At 44.3% G+C, this 16,664-nt stretch overlaps 1 protein-coding gene across 1 annotated transcript in view; it reads right to left on the bottom strand.

The window, feature by feature from the left end:
• Positions 1-16,664, bottom strand: part of LOC126200705 (kinesin-like protein Klp98A) — a 391,643-nt gene that overhangs the window by 236,164 nt on the left and 138,815 nt on the right. The gene's annotated exons all lie outside the window — the stretch shown is intronic.

Here is a 16,664-nt window from a genome sequence, read left to right as displayed (position 1 = left end):
ACAGATCGGTATTACATCAAGGTTAAGGTGTCCTTGCAACTAAAAGCAATTATACAGGGCGTCCCTCCTAAAAGCCGTCAGGCAATTTTCTCCGCTGTTTCTGCAGATATTTGTAGCTCCGTTTCTGCACCGTGTAGCTGGAGCCAGCCCAAACAAGTACTGCTTACTCATCACATCTTCCACGCGACGCCCAGCATCGATGGAGAGAGTCGGTTAGTTTCTCGTTACAAATAAAATTATTTTTAAAGTGAGATTTTATGTGCCCATTCGACAGAATGGCACCAAATTAGTCTAGTGCGATATTCGTGTTATCGACATGTATCAACAGGGCCAGTACAACACGAAGAATAACCAGCAGCAAAGCCATGGCCTGCAGCGACCGCTACTTCCATGTAGAAGCACTAATCAGCCGCTGCTGGAGTACCTGTAATTCTTCCAGTTTTACTGTTCCAGTTAATATGTATCGATGAAACGAACAGCGCACTAGACTAACCTGAGACCGCTATATCGGATGGGCACATAAATTTTCGATTTAAAAATAATTTTGTTCGTAACGGGAAACAAACCGATGCTTTCCTTCGACGACGCGCGTCGTATGAAAGATGTAGTGCACAGGATTCGTTTGGGCTGGTTCCATTACACACTGGAAAAACGAAACTGCACATATCTACCGAAACGCCAGAGAAAATGCGCCTCGCGAACCACAGATGAGACACCCCGGTATATCTGACGCCTTAAACGTGATGTAGTGCTAAGCTAACCCGCGACTTGGTGTTGGTCACCTTTTGGTGATTCTACGATTGCGATATTCAAACATATTGAAGCTGTGCAGCATTATTTCCAGGAAATCCGTTTATATAAAATTTGCATAGTATGACTCATTAAACTCCTGAGGAACTCGACTTCTTTTAATCGATTTTTCACGAGAATGGTAATTCAGGTAATATTATATTCAAACATCTGGCGTCGGTAGATAAGGAAAGAACACCGTTGGCGAAGCGTTCGAATCGGTGGAGCAGGTGGCGACTTCGGCCGTTGCAGATTTTGCCGGCTCGGCTAAGATCTTGTGTGGGAGTGGCCAACGTGTCCCGCCAGGCCCACGCGGCTTTTCACGCCGTTTTTCAAGGTTGGTGTTTTTCGTCGTCGCACAGTTCAGGTTGTAAAGCCATTTTCATGCGTTTGCCTAAGTACAAGAGCAGAATTGGCTCATAGTTCAAATTCTCACTCAATCCACATGTAATAGTCCGACTGTAGGATGTTGGTCACATTATCGAACGTTACAAGTTGAAAAGCATGGCTCGAATAGCTTTGCGGCACTCGCTCACACGCAGATAACTGAGGTTTGAAACCTCGGCTGTTGGTGAACTGCTAGCGCCTCTGGGGAGCTTCTCCTTCTGGCTTATATGTGGTGTGGGGTAAATTGCATGGTGGTGCTGAGTTGGACTTGACTTTGTGCTGTTTTTTTTTTTTTTTTCCAAAGATGAAAGAATAGTTAGAGGGATAGTAGAAGAAACAGGAACACGGACAGCCCACTTGACTGGCGGCGTAGTATTTAAAAATGACAGATGAAATGATAGTAGAAGGGACAGTAAGAGAGTGAGGAAAACGAAAGGTGAGGGGGGGTTGGGTGTCATGACGTGGTGATTAGATGGAGCGGTGATGAAAAAGATATGAAGGTGACTAGTGAACGGGGAGTCATTGGGGCGGAAGAGAAGGTCAGGCCAGCGGGTGGTGGCCAGACGGTGGACACGGGTGCCCAGGGAAAGGATTAGGGGATTGGGAGAGTGTCGGGTTTGCTGGTAGAAGGAAGCGGCTGCGGAAAGGATGCGGGAGTGAAGGAGTGGCATCTCGGCCAGGGTGTGGAGTTCTTGGGTAGGGAAGTCGAAAGGAAGGTAGAGGGCACGCCGGAGAGCTTGATTTTGGATGGTTTGGAGTCGGCGGAGGTGGGTGGGGGCAGCATTGCCACACCACCAGGATGGGACGAACAAGGGAGGTGTACACTCTGACAGCAAGGTGTGTAAGGAGTGAAGAGGTGGGATTGATGAGGGGGTAGAACAGGCATAGCCACCCTACCACCTTTCGACGCACGTCATCAATGTGGGGGCGCCAGGTGAGGCATTGGTCCAGGGTAACGCCCAAGTACTTCGCAGTACGAGTCCAAGGGACTGGGGTACCAAGGGCGGACACCTGCGGGAGGCTTTTCGGCACTCAAACCTGCGTTTATTATTAATGCGCGGAAGCGTTGGAAGGAGGTGTGGGGGAGGGGAGGGGGGGAGGGGGGGGGGCGGGCGAGTAACCAACGTCACCACTGCGTTCTCCAACACAAAGCATTGCAGTAGCCATGGAGCAGTGGACTAAGCAACAACAGTCGTTTGCAGTGAAAGCTTTCTACCAGAGCGGTAGCTATGTAGCCGCCCAGCGTCGTTTCCGGGCGCATTTTCAAATTAATCGTAATAGGCCGGTGCCTTCGGTTAACTCAATAAAAACTTGGGTCGAAAACTTTGAAAACGTCGGTGAAACAACAGGGAAAAAGAGGTGGCAGAGCGAAGACAGTGCGTACTCCCAAGACTCTGGAACGTGCAAGAATTGCTGTGGGAAGAAGCCTCCGGAGATCGGCGCGTAGACAGGTTGTTGCGCTTGGAATTTCTGACAGGACTGTCCGAAGGATTTTGAGGTTAAACTTACATCACCACCCGTACAAAATCCAAGTGGTTAACGCTTTGGATAATAACGACTTCGTGGTCCGACAGCATTTCTGTGAAAGTTTTTGCAAATGATGGAAGAAAACGAGGAGCTTGTTCACAACCTCTGGATGAGTGACGAAGCAAATTTTCACCTCAATGGATATGTGAACAAACAGAACTTTAGATACTGGAGTGCAGAACCCTCACCAACTCCATGAAAAACCCCTGCACTCAGCCAAGGTAACAGTTCGGTGTGCAACGTCCTCATCGGGAATAATAGGCCCTTATTGTTTTGAGAACGAAAGAGGGCAATCTGTTACCGTGAATGGTGTATAATTTGGCAGCAAAACATTAAAAATATTAAGAAAGGTTAGCTCTAATATATCTGCTATCCAAATGGAAATTCTGTCACCACTAATTATACCTAAATTACTGGCAGAAAGAAAAACGACGAACAGAAAATAACGTTATTAGCCGCACGCCACCACTAGTGATAACATAGAAAAGTAGAAACCGCCACTTTGAAACTAATGAGGGTTGTAACAACTACCAATGTATACTGCACGACGTACATTATTCGTGACGAGTATTTGTAATGTGCTGTGTTAAGGAACGAAGTACACTTTATTACTGAGTTGTTAAGCATCAATGCCTAAATAGTAGGCAGAACGAAAGTGAAAACCACAAGATCTCATCCCACTGTTAGCACGCACGGTAGCACTATAGTTCTTATTATACACATTTACATGTTGTAGATGCGATTTAGTGAACAAAGTTACACTTACGAACATTTGTGCTGAAACGCTCTATGTCCATGTAACAAGGAAAACAAAATCCATTCTAATTTTTAACTGTCGCCTTGATATTTAAGTTTCATACGCAATTAACCAGAAACAGTGCTTGAAATGGCCTCACCATGTTCGCAGCACAAGTTGTATGCAGCCCCTCGTACTAACTGAAGTACTCGCCAGCGACTAAACCTCCTTCGTTAGTAATTGAATGTCAAATGACGTTCGGATCATTGAGGAAACTTACAATTAGAGAACATGTGACATCTGGTAACGAAACTCTGTGCGTCATCTATTACACAGGAAAACTAAGCTTCCTCTGCAAAGTCTGGCAACGAGTAATAGGTATTGTGAAATAGTTTGTATAACAGGATTCACAATGAGGCAGTCGTAAGTCCTCTAGTCAGTTTCACTATGCGCATTTCAGATACTGAAGAGGAGATGGCTTTTTAGGGGATTTCCCTGCTCATGTGCGACAGCTTATCTTCTGCGATGATCGATAACTCCTACTAGCCAATTCTACCGAGTAATACTGTACCGATAACTAACAGATATGTTATCATATCACGTAATGAGCGCAATATCCGCCGACTCAGCGTGTACAACAAACATTTACGCTAATCTGTAGCACTTAAACTGTTTGCAACCAACGCTTCAGTTCTTACGAAGTAAAGTTACGTCTCTGACGTCACGCAGATTAAAGAAACAGTTCCTCAAGCATGGTATGTGTTTAGCTCATACCCTCCATTATTTGTAATATTTGTAAACGGTATTTTTAAAACTTTCACATAAGAAATTCGAAACATTTTTGGCATTGGAGTAAATCCAACAAAAATGGATTGCATCACACGCACAAATCCATAGAAACTTGCCATTTTGAATCATTTGTGACAGGTCTACTACTACGCTGGTTATTATGGGGAAGCGGTATGAGTACGATCGAATTAATACTATTACGTACTAAATGTTGGAAATTTGCCTGGCATACGCGACAAGTGATTGCACCACTTTGGATACTGAACTGAAAAAATGCATGTTCAACACGGTTAGGCGGCTCCTTTTTCTCCGGTTATCACCACCATTAATACTCGCATCGTTCACAGCTACCATATTTGGACAACGAATTTTAATCTTTGAGCTGCATCTCATGAACCTTAATGCCGGGAACACAGAAGCGGATATCCACGGAGTAACGAAGCAGCTTAAATCACTTAATAAAGGCAAGGCCTACGGTCCAGATTGTATACCAGTCAGGTTCCTATCAGAGTATGCTGATAAAATAGCTCCATATTTTGCAATTATATACAACCACTCGCTCACAGAAAGATCCGTACCTAAAGACTGGAAAATTGCTCAAGTCACACCAATATCCAAAAATGGAAATAGGAGTAATCCGCTGAATTACAGGCCCATATCACTAACATCGATTTTCAGTAGGGTTTTGGAACATATACTGTGTTCGAACATTAAGAAGTACCTCGAAGAAAACGATTTATTGACGCATAGTCAGCACGGTTTCAGAAAATATCGTTCTTGTGAAACACAACTAGCTCTTTATACTCATGAAGTAATAAGTGCTATCCACAGGGGATGTCAAAGTGATTCCATATTTTTTAGATTTCCAGAAGGCTTTCGACACCGTTCCTCACAAGCGTCTTCTAATCAAACTGCGTGCCTACGGAGTGTCGCCTCAGTTGTGCGACTGGATTCGTGATTTCCTGTCAGAAAGGTCACAGTTCGTAGTAATAGACGGAAAGTCATATAGTAAAACAGAATTAATATACGGCATTCCCCAAGGAAGGCCCTCTATTGTTCCTGATCTATATTAACGACATAGGAGACAATCTGAGTAGCCGTCTTAGATTGTTTGCAGATGATGCTGTCATTTACCGTCTTGTAAAGTCATCAAATGATCAAAACGACTTGCAAAATGATTTAGATAAGAGATCTGTATGGTGCGAAAACTGGCAATTGACTCCGAATAAAGAAAAGTGTGAAGTTATTCTCATGAGTACTAAAAGAAATCAGCTAAATTTTGATTACGCGATAAGTCACACAAATCTGAGGGCTGTAAATTCAACTAAATACTTAAGGATTACAATTACAAATAACCTAAATTGGAACGATCACATAGATAATATTGTGGGTAGAGCAGACCAAAGACTGCGGTTCATTGGCAGAACACTTAGAAGGTGCAACAGGTCTATCAAAGAGACTGCTTACACCACGTTTGTCCGCCCTATTCTGGAGTATTGATGTGCGGTGTGGGATCCGCATCAGGTGGGACTGACGGATGACATCGAAAAAGTACAAATAAGTTTTCTATTATCTCGAAATAGAGGACATAGCGCCACAGACATGATACATGAATTGGAGTGACATTCGTTAAAACAAAGGCGTTTTTGGTTGCGAAGGGATCTTCTCATGAAATTTCAATCACCAGTTCACTTCTCCGATTGCGAAAACATTCGGTTGGCACCCACCTACATAGGGAGAAATGATCATCACGATAAAATAAATCAGGGCTCGCACAGAAAAATTTAAGTGCTCGTTTTCCCCGCGTGCCGTTCGAGAGTGGAACGGTAGAGAGACAGCTTGAAGGTGGTTCATTGAACCCTCTGCCAGGCACTTTATTGTGAATAGCAGAGTAATGATGTAGATGTAGAACACACGCTGCTACTGAAAGACGCAGACGCTTCAAAGTGCATCATACTGTCATTTACAAATTAGATCGTCATAAACCCCCCAAAAGTCTTAGACGGAAAGATTGTCTTTAACTGGGATCACTTTTTACTCGCTTCTCGCTTGAGTGGCATTTTAAAACGTTTTGCGGAGTTTTCACAAGAATATGGCAAGCTACTATTTAAAGATACTATGTTGAAACAATTACCACGCAAAACGGGAGAGGTGGTTTTTTTTTTTTTTTTTTTTTTTTTTTTTTTTTTTTTTTTGGGGGGGGGGAGGGGGGTAGTATTTCACGTCCATTCGACAACTTCGCCAGTATTTGCGGTTTGATTATTTGTAGGTAACGCTAAGTACCATTAATTCGAATCAAGCGTTTTGGGACAAAAGTACTTAGTGCACGATGCAATTTTCAAATGTAAAGATCACGTCATAAAGGAATGATGCAAGGTTAAACTTTGTTAATATAGGACACACACACACACGGAAATTGTAAGGATGGGCAGTTCTGTAGAGTGTGCATCTAGCTGCATTAACAAGATAAAAAAGCACGATTTTTGCCATTTCCCTCGCTGTGACTCCGAACCGACACATGAACTAAATTCAAAGTTTCCTGTCAAGTGGAAATACCCCAGACGTTTAATTCCGACGATAAATGTGCGGATGCTCTGACAAGAGTCCTAAATGAGAATCCAGACGATCTGACACTGAGTGGGAACGTAATTTAGCGGGAACAAAGCGAGTCGTGGCCATGCGTCATACTGGTTCGCCTGTGTGCAATGACGGCTGTCCTTGCCGACAAGCTCTCACGGCAACGAAGCGGACGCACAGCCTTTCACCAGATTGCAGCTCTACGACGCTGCCCGGGTCTCACTTCGTACGCGCCAGCTGCTGCATCTTCTGTATCACAATATCTTAAAATGGACTGCGTTTACTTTCCAGACTCGCTATTGCCAGCAAGCGTTCCGATGAAAGTTACAACGCCTTCGACGCCATCTTAGAGGTTTCACGGGGACGTATCAACCAGCCCAGACACGCCGTTGTACTGAAAGATATAGTTTAGGGTGGTAACCAAATCTCGAATCAATTTGGTATTTTTCACATACACCTGCGAAAGACAAGAGAAGCATTAAAAGAAAGTCGGATGCCCGTCAGTGAGCGAATCTTGAACTACTGGTTACTACTCAGGCGATTAGCCAACAGAGTACCCTGGAACAACTCACAAAACTGGATGTCGCAAATTATGGTAACTCCAACTTTTAACCACTACCATTTATCATATGTTCAATGATTTTTGTTACAGCTCTTGCAAACGCTGAAAACAATATCCCTTTACGTATACAGAACAGAAAAGACCAACCCATTCTCATTTTCTTTCGTTCACCGAGCGAGTTGGCGCAATGATTAGCACACTGGACTCGCATTCGAGAGGACGATGGTTCAGATCCCCGCCGCGCCTTCCAGAATCGGTTTTTCCGTGGTTTCCCTAAACTGCTTAACGCAATGTCGAGGTGGTTCCTTTGAAAGGGCAAGGCCGATATCCTTCCCCAGTCTTCCCTCATCAGAACTTGTTCTCGGCCTCTAATGACCACGTTCTCGAGTGGACGTTAAACTCTAATCATCTTTCCTTTCTTCCCTTCAAATTGCCAAACAGTCATTGCTTTGTGATCGGGAGTGTTGCAGTAATTGGGGGGGGGGGGGGGGGAGGATGCCAAGCCTTCGATTACAATAACGCGGGCCGTTTCTTCCGCAATGCTTAACGCAGTCGTTTTTATCACGTTGAAGGTAGTAGCCTAGGTATCAACATTGGTTTCACGTTGATTTTCACCTTTTTGCTTTCTTCACCCTTGGTTATATAGCCGTCATCCCATTAACATCTTGTTCCGTCGCTCTTAACGATTTTTGAGAAAAATTAAGATGTCACCACGAAATCCTGCAACTGGAAAATCGATGAATAAGAGAAGTTGTGTTTTCGAAAACAAGCATTCTCGCTTAACTGATCTTTCCGCACATATGACGACTGGTCAAATGCAGTGGCGGCAGGTTATCATGTGCTAATGTTCTACAGCACACTGTCAATATAGCACTAAAATTACGCCATCTCTCTTCGAAAGTGTGCTGCTTTGGAAATAAAACGGACTAAAACATATTGTGTGCCGCACTATTAGCGCCTCCTATTAGGGCGTGCTGGTTCTATCCGCGATAACTAGAAAACAGTGTCGGGTGCTGAAATGATAGTCAGCCGCGCTACGATCAGCTCACAGAAGCGACACAGCTGCCTGTTTTCTACGGTGCGTGCTCTGATATAAGCGAAAACAATTCTGATGCCTCTAACAGCAGAATACGTGAACTGGTGGGACTTTTGTTGCTAAGATTGTACGGTAGGCAACTTTCAGAGCTGATAGTATGTACCAAAACAAGGAAAAAAGTAGAGTAATCATAGGCTCTAAAATCAATAAAAAATTCTAAACGAAACATACATTACGCGAAGTTCACTTTAACCTATAAAGGTTCATTAAATTTCAGCCGGCCGAAGTGGCCGTGCGGTTAAAGGCGCTGCAGTCTGGAACCGCAAGACCGCTACGGTCGCAGGTTCGAATCCTGCCTCGGGCATGGATGTTTGTGATGTCCTTAGGTTAGTTAGGTTTAACTAGTTCTAAGTTCTAGGGGACTAATGACCTCAGCAGTCGCGTCCCATAGTGCTCAGAGCCATTTGAACCATCATTAAATTTCAGTTTAAGCACGAGAATGTTGTATATAAAATACCGTATTCCATACTAATGAAACTAACTTTCCAAGTTCGAAAAGTTTTTGGCAGAATTTAAAGAATTTTATGTAAAGTAAACAATTTGTTATTACTGGAGATGGAATAGTTAGTTCGTTTTCAGATAGCTTTCGCTCATCCCATGTTTGATTTTTCTCTCGATATACATCATCGTCGGACGCATGCTGTCTCAAATACTACGTACGCTGACCCCACACAAGAAATTGGAAACTTGGCAGACGACGGCTAAGATCAGCTAGTTCGAAGGTCAAAGGCCATCAGCTGCCTCTGCTGCCAACCTACACTGACGAGCCGAAGCATTATGGCCACCGCCCACAGCGAGACTGAATACCGCTGATGGCATCACGGGCGCATGACGCGGAACGACAAGTACAGTGTGCCCCACATGAAACCGGTATGCCTCACGCCCAAGATTCAAGTAGCAAATATATATATATATAATGGAAGTGGTGGCCTTGGGCATGCAGACATTGTTGACTTCGTGTGGTGACAACAGCAACACACTGCATTCTGCAGGCGTGATGTTGGTAGTTTCTCTACTAATATTCCGTTTAAGATCGTCTATTGTGCGTGAATTCTCAGCATACACTTTCCTTTTCCGTGTAGCACATAAATAAAAATCACACGATGTTAAGTCCGGGGACCTAGGCGGCCAGGGCTTCTATTGATAAATCTGTCCTCAGGGAACATACTTTGGTTGGATGTGTGAGCGGTTGTTTCATCTTGTTGGAATATTGCTTACAGATTCTCTGCAACTGTGCAAAGAAAGAGTCAAAGATCTCTAGATATCTGGCAATGTTTGACGTGTAATTGAATAACATGGGACCAGTCATACACATGCCGGACAGCGCAAATCAAACACTTATCTTCTTTGAGCGAGGTTCTTCATGCAGAATATGTGGGTTGTCCTGCGAGCAATATCTGCAGTTCGGGGAATTTACATAACCTAACAAATGAAACCAGGCCTCATCTGACACGAAGTAAGCGGTCCAAGTAACCGTTAGCAATTGATGTTAACATCCAGTTACAATAATAAAGTTTTTTTCCTGATCCTCAGGACTACACTCTCACGATTTGGAAGACACACCAACCTGCTGCGATAACCTCCTTATCGGCTTGCGGGGGCTTCTACCCTGCGATTTCTGTCTTAAGTTGTAAGAATCCTCGCAGTCTGGTAGCCTATTCTTCTGCACGTTCTGAATGGACCCAAGAGTCCTCCATTTCCTGTACAGATAGTGCTTGTCGTGGGTAGTTCCTACCAGGATACTTGGCTTGAAACATTTCTTTGCATTCCTGGATGGACCTTCTTTATGTAACACTCACTCTACGGTATCAATTCGCTGCTCTAATGCACACTGCCCTGTTTCTGTAATAACTCAACAATATGAACTTCTCCCTAGTGCTGGGGACAATCGATTAAAAACAATCGATTCAGTCGGTTGCAGCTTTACGTATCGGTTAAATTATTCATTCGTTCGTTTGAGTGAAACCAGTCCATGGGAGCACCAGGATAAAAAACATGCAAATGAGTCGGTTGTAGCTTTACGTATCAGTTAGATTATTATTAAACAAGGTGTACAACTTTGCTTCCGCCGTTTGCCAATAGGTGGCGACAACGGTAGGCAGCGGTCGAAAGAAACAGATCGCAGACGTCAGGCAGTTAGCTTGGACCTCGGTCAACATATCCTCATTCAAACATTAGTCGATTTGTGTCTGCATCATAAATTTGTTCTTGATTGAAAATGTCAGTTTATGCGCCTAATTCTCGTCATTTGCGGGAGGTGTTACTGTTTGTTTGCTTTTTTTTTTAATGCGAGTAAAACAGCGGCTGAACGGTGATTTTAACGTCGTAGACCTACATAGTGGTGGAAGAGAGAATGTTTTCGAAGATGCAGAGCCGGCCGGAGTGGCCGTGCGGTTCTAGGCGCTAGAGTCTGGAGCCGAGCGACCGCTACGGTCGCAGGTTCGAATCCTGCCTCGGGCATGGATGTGTGTGGTGTCCTGAGGTTAGTTAGATTTAATTAGTTCTAAGTTCTAGGCGACTGATGACCTCAGAAGTTAAGTCGCATAGTGCTCAGAGCCAGTTGAACCATTTGAAGATGCAGAATTGGAGACATTGCTGAGTGAAGACTCCATCAAACTCAAGAAGAATTGGCACGATTACTGGGAGTGACACAGCAAGCCATTTCAAAACGTCTCAAGGCTATATGGGCATGATTCAGAAAGAGGAACTTGGGTCCCGTGTGAGCTGAAACCAAGAGACGTTGAACGGCGTTTGTGTGTTTGTGAACAGTTGCTTCAGAGGCAGAAACGGAAGGGATTTCTGCATCACATTGTGACTGGGGACGAAAAATGGGTTCATTACATTAACTCTAAACGCAAAAAATCTTGGCGATATGCCGGCCATGCTTCCACGTCGACGGCCAAACCGAACATTCACGGCTCCAAGATCATGCTATGCATTTGGTATGACCAGCTCGGTGTCGTGTACTATGAGGTGTTAAAACCAAGTGAAACAATCACGGGTGGTCATTATCCAACGCAATTAATGCGTCTGAGCAGAACATTAAAAAACAAACTGCCGCAATACAGCGAGAGACACGATAAAGTTATTTTACAGCACGACAACGCTCGACCCCACGTTGCAAAAGATCCAAACGTACTTGGAAACGTTAAAATTGTAAGTCCTACCCCACCCGCCGTATTCTCCAGACATTGCTCCCTCTATCACCTGTTTAGATCAATGGCGCATGGCCTGGCTGACCAACACTTCCGATCTCATGAAGAAGTCGAATTGGATCGATTCGTGGATCGCTTCAAAAGATGAACAATTTTTTCGACGCGCAATTCGTACACGGTCCGAAAGATGGGAGAAAGTAGTGGCCAGCGTTGGAAAATACTTTGAGTGATACATGTGTAACCAATTTGTTTCGTTAAAGTCTCAAATGTGGGAAAAACGACGGAAGCAAAGTTTTACGCCTTGTACATTCATTTCTTTTGAGTGAAATCAGTCTGTGGGAGCAACCAAATAAAAACAGTCGACTCAATCCTGTGGTAGTTTGCGTACTGATTTAATCATTCTTTCTTTTCAAGTTAACCAGTCAGTCTCTTTCTAGTTGTATCTGAGCGTCCCGCACCCTTGACGTCAGCGTCTTGCTGCTGCCAGGGCCAGGGTACCCACCGGGCGAGGAGGTGGCGAGTCGCCGCTAGCGCCAGGTGCGCTCGCGCTGGCCACTTTCTCACGCCAGCTGCACCCCTGGCCCTGGTAGCAGCAAGAGGAGGCGATTTCGGTGCCGCCCGGCCCCCAACGACCATGGAATGGATGGAATATGCCGAAAAAAAAATCACGCAAACCCCAGAGACTGGGCGAAAGCATTCGTACAACTGATTTAACTGACAGATACTTCACTCAGTCGGTTGTCCCGCGCGGAATGAAACCACTCGAACAAGGCGTGTGAGTGAAAACATTCGTGTACGGAGACACTTATTTCAGTCAGTTGTCTCGCATTGGGTGAAACCACTTAAGCCTGGTGAGTGAATTCATATAGCGGACGTGGTCGCCGAGACTAGTTCCATTCGGTTGTTTCATTCCACTGACAAAAAGAAAAAAACTCGAAGAAAAAACAATCGACTGGCCAGTGGTTGTTGAATACAGTCGGTTGTCCCATCACTAAAATTCTCACAACTGACACACGAACACACGATACACTCAACTTTACAATAAAATGGGGTGCAGCCAATTTTCGAGAGTGTGTTGCCACTTCAGAAGCAATTCGACTAGAGACGATTAACCGGTATGTACGGCGTACCGATTTTATGTGGGACACACTGTATATCAGCGGAGCTGAGACGAATAGGGAATGACCCCAGCTACGATACGCGCTGCAACTTTGACAAAGGGCAGATTGTTGTGGCCCGCCGTCTGCAAAAGAGTGTTTCGGAAACGGCGGAGGCGGTCGTCTCCTCATCTGCCACTGTCACGACCATCTATTGAAACCAGTTAAGGGGTGTTGAAACAATGAGTAGGTGACAAGGTGTTGAACTCCCACACCTCGATACAGAACGTGGAACGCTGTGGCAGGACGCGCGGCGATCTGTACCAGATCAGACGACAGAGTACAACGCTGGTGCAGGCACAGCTGTTTCAGAGCGCACCGTTCAGCGCAAATGGTTAAAATAGGGCTCCGCAGCACATGACCCCAATATTTTCCCATGTTGACCCAGCGACACCGCCAATTACGACTGCAGTGAGCGTGGAATTGGACCGTCGACCAATGGAAACTGTTCACTTTGACGGACGGATCACGTTCCTTGTTACACCAGGTCAATGATACTGTGCGGCTACGTCGTCATTCAGGCGACCGGCTGCTCGGGCAGTGGAAGCAGTATAAAGCGATGAGGGCACTCACCTACTGATGGGAAAACCAACTGTTTTCATCAATCGACTCGCCAGTACGAATGTTTTCACTCACATGCCTGGTTTGGGTGGTTTCATTCAATGCGAAACAGCTCACTGAGACAATTATCTATTGGTTACACAGATGTTTTCATCCAGTCTCTGGGTTTGAGTGATTTCGCTCCCACTCTTTTCGCCATTTTCCGTGGGAAGCGACGGTCGTTGGGGGGTAGTGGCGCCGCCATAGCCTCCTCTTGCGCGCTGGCTGCAATCCTGGCACTGAAAGCATTATGACACTTACGTGGAGCGTGCAGGACGCAACTTGAAAAGAAAGAATGAAGTAACTCAGCACGCGTAACACCGCACGATTGTGTCGGCTGTTTTCATTCGGTTCCTCCAACGGACTGGTTTCACTCAGAAGAAATGAATGTATAACAATCCAACTGAGACGTAAAGCTACCGGTTGATCCACTTGTTACCATTCGGTTGCTCTCACAGACTGCTTTCACACAAAAGAACGGATGAATAAGTCAACCGATATGTAAAGCTACAACGGAATGAGTCGAGATTATTTTCCAACAACCGACTTAATCTACTGACATTCAATTGTTCCCAACACTCACCTGGGCTCCAATAGGACTTGCGGTAGGTGGGTCGTGCTACAGTGAACTCACATGGATGCACTTGCCACCAAACTCGTCTCATCTGAACCATACTGAACACTTCTGGGACGCTAGTAGCTATCAAGTGCCAGTTCGGCACCCACAAACCACCAATCCATAATTTATGGAAATTTTGTGACCCTGTGCGTAGAACGCCTCAGGGGCGTGGCGCCTCCGCTACTCAAACTGGTGATACACATATACAAGGGAAACTTGTGTGGCTACACATTAGCCGCCTATGCGGTAGCAAATGTTTCGGCCCGTACAGTCGACTGGACACATGGAAAACCAATGCCAGTGTCCCCGCATTGAAAATCAGGAGCTCCACGAAACCTTGGAGTAGCCTTAAGTGCAAGGCCGGTTCTAGGATATTTTTCCAGGCGAGCAACAAATCAACTGGCAACCCCCCCGCCTCCCGCAAATGTTAGTTGCCTTTCCTTGGACTCTTGTTAAGACTATTCTAAACGGACATGTCATAATGCGGTTTCATGAAGACTCCATGGTTTGGAGGGCGAAACGAATATTCAACATACTACTCAATTCATCAATCTTTAAGGATTATATTACTCTCACTTCTATAACAATTAATAAGCTGCCTGCTGACAGTAATAATAAAGTATTAAAATAAGATAATTCAATTTTTCGTAAAAAATTGTATTTTTATTTTGAAGCAAGAAAGTAAATTTGGCAAAAAGGAAACAAAATGAGGTTTTTAATGCATCAGCAAAAGCTCTACTTTTAAAGACACAATTGTAGCTAAAGTAAACTGAAGTCTGAAGCATCACAAGGAAAGGCCTACGTAATTTCATATAAATTTAACGTCGCAAAACGACGAAAACTGCAAAAAGTGCATTTATCTATTTATTTACTGTAAATTACTTCAAATCTAAATAACTTACGTAAATTAATTTTGTGAAATGTAGTGATTATTTCAAAAATAATATTTCAAAGACATAGCGCCAGTCAGCCTGTGACTGACTGCTATCGATTGTAATACGTTTTTTTTTTTTTTTTTTTTTTTTTTTTTTTTTTTTTTTTTTTTTGTTCAGATGGCTCTAAGCACTAAGGGGCTTAACATCTGAGGTCATCAGTCCCCTAGAACTTAGAACTACTTAAACCTAACTAACCTAAGGACATCACACACATCCATGCCCGAGGCAGGATTCGAACCTGCGACCTAAGAAGCAGCGCGGTTCGGGACTGAAGCGCCTAGAACCGCTCGGCCACAGCGGCCGGCCTACGTTGTTGTTGTTTTGTTTTTCTTTCTTTAGAAAGTAAGCGAAGAGCGTTCCCACTCGGATCTCTCTCTCTTGTCTATTAGCCTTTATACTGATAGGACACACTGTATTTGAATTCCTTGTGTGTCACTGATTAATCTTTTTTTTTGCGTAGACAAATGTGATATAAGTGTCATGTATTAGCTTTAGAACCATTCACAATTAAATAAGTTCTCATTTTAATAGGTCCCCTAACAGACTCATGAAATGTTTTAATGCTTCATTGTTACAGCCAGCGCCGACACGAGCTTAAAGCTTCGTAGCGTGGAGACGCAATGGCCAGATACAATTAGTATTCTGCCATTCATTCAACTTGCTACAGCGTCCCTGAGATTAATTGTCGATCATCACGAAGCTTTTTGCAAACATGAATGCATGCGATCTTAAATGTTCAGGCCACAGTCTCTAAGGTATGATTCCGTTTCACCCGTAAAAAAACCACAGATACCGCCCCCCCCCCTCCGCAAAACTGATGGTGATATTTCTAAAATTTATAGCATTTTTCTAGAAGTCAATTTGGCCACCAGCAAAGAAGCATCCATCATCGGCAATGGTCGTCAGCTCCAATTTTAATAGTTTTCTTTCCAGTGATTGATTTCAGTTTCTATTCAAAGTCAAATTATTAGGAAACTTGCGTTGGCAGACGCGTCAAGTCGTTTGGCATGAATGGCTGGCAGACATTTTTACTAACTAGAACAATCAGAGGCGGTTAATATCCACATGTTCGCATTCATCTCGCAGTCGGCCCGTTTGAGGGTCCGTGTATATTGAAACTTTTTCGTTTCTATTGGCGTATGCCTTCACCCACGTCAATTTTCGCTGTTAATTATGATACACCGTGTACAAAAATCCCCAGCTTGGCGCCCCTAGCGGCCAGTTGTGTCGCTTGGGCCTTAAAGAGACACTGCATAGGCTTGTATCCATGAGAGTGCTAACAAAGAAGGGGCTTTACGAAAATCTGTTTGCGAAGTCATCCGAGCCCATGTACACTTCCACTTCGAGTCGAGTGCAACTGCCACGCATCTTTCTCCAGCTGACGCTCTTTCCAAGCTGGCAACATTTTTTTAATCATTTCAGTTTAATGCCTCTTAAATAGCGAGATCATTGCAGACTCCTCGTATCTTTTTAACACGTTGCAATGCACCTCATTTCCAGTTATACATCCCATCTTTGCAGATGGGAGAAATTTATGTACGCACAGTTAGTTTGAGTTGAACTTCCAATGTCTGTAGATGTCCGATAACTACTGTAAATTTAGTAACGTCGTATGATGGGGAAAGTTCATTTCAGCAGAGAGCACAAAATAACATTGCAGTGCTACAAAGCCCCAAGGCTTCGTGTAGTGTGGCAGACGTGGTTGCACAATTTTCTGAAGCAATAGCAAACAAAG

This window comes from Schistocerca nitens, chromosome 1 (genome assembly GCF_023898315.1).
Source record: "Schistocerca nitens isolate TAMUIC-IGC-003100 chromosome 1, iqSchNite1.1, whole genome shotgun sequence".
Lineage (NCBI taxonomy): Eukaryota > Metazoa > Arthropoda > Insecta > Orthoptera > Acrididae > Schistocerca > Schistocerca nitens.
The sequence above is the reverse complement of the archived record's forward strand: the minus strand, read 5'-3'. Positions and strand labels throughout refer to the sequence as shown.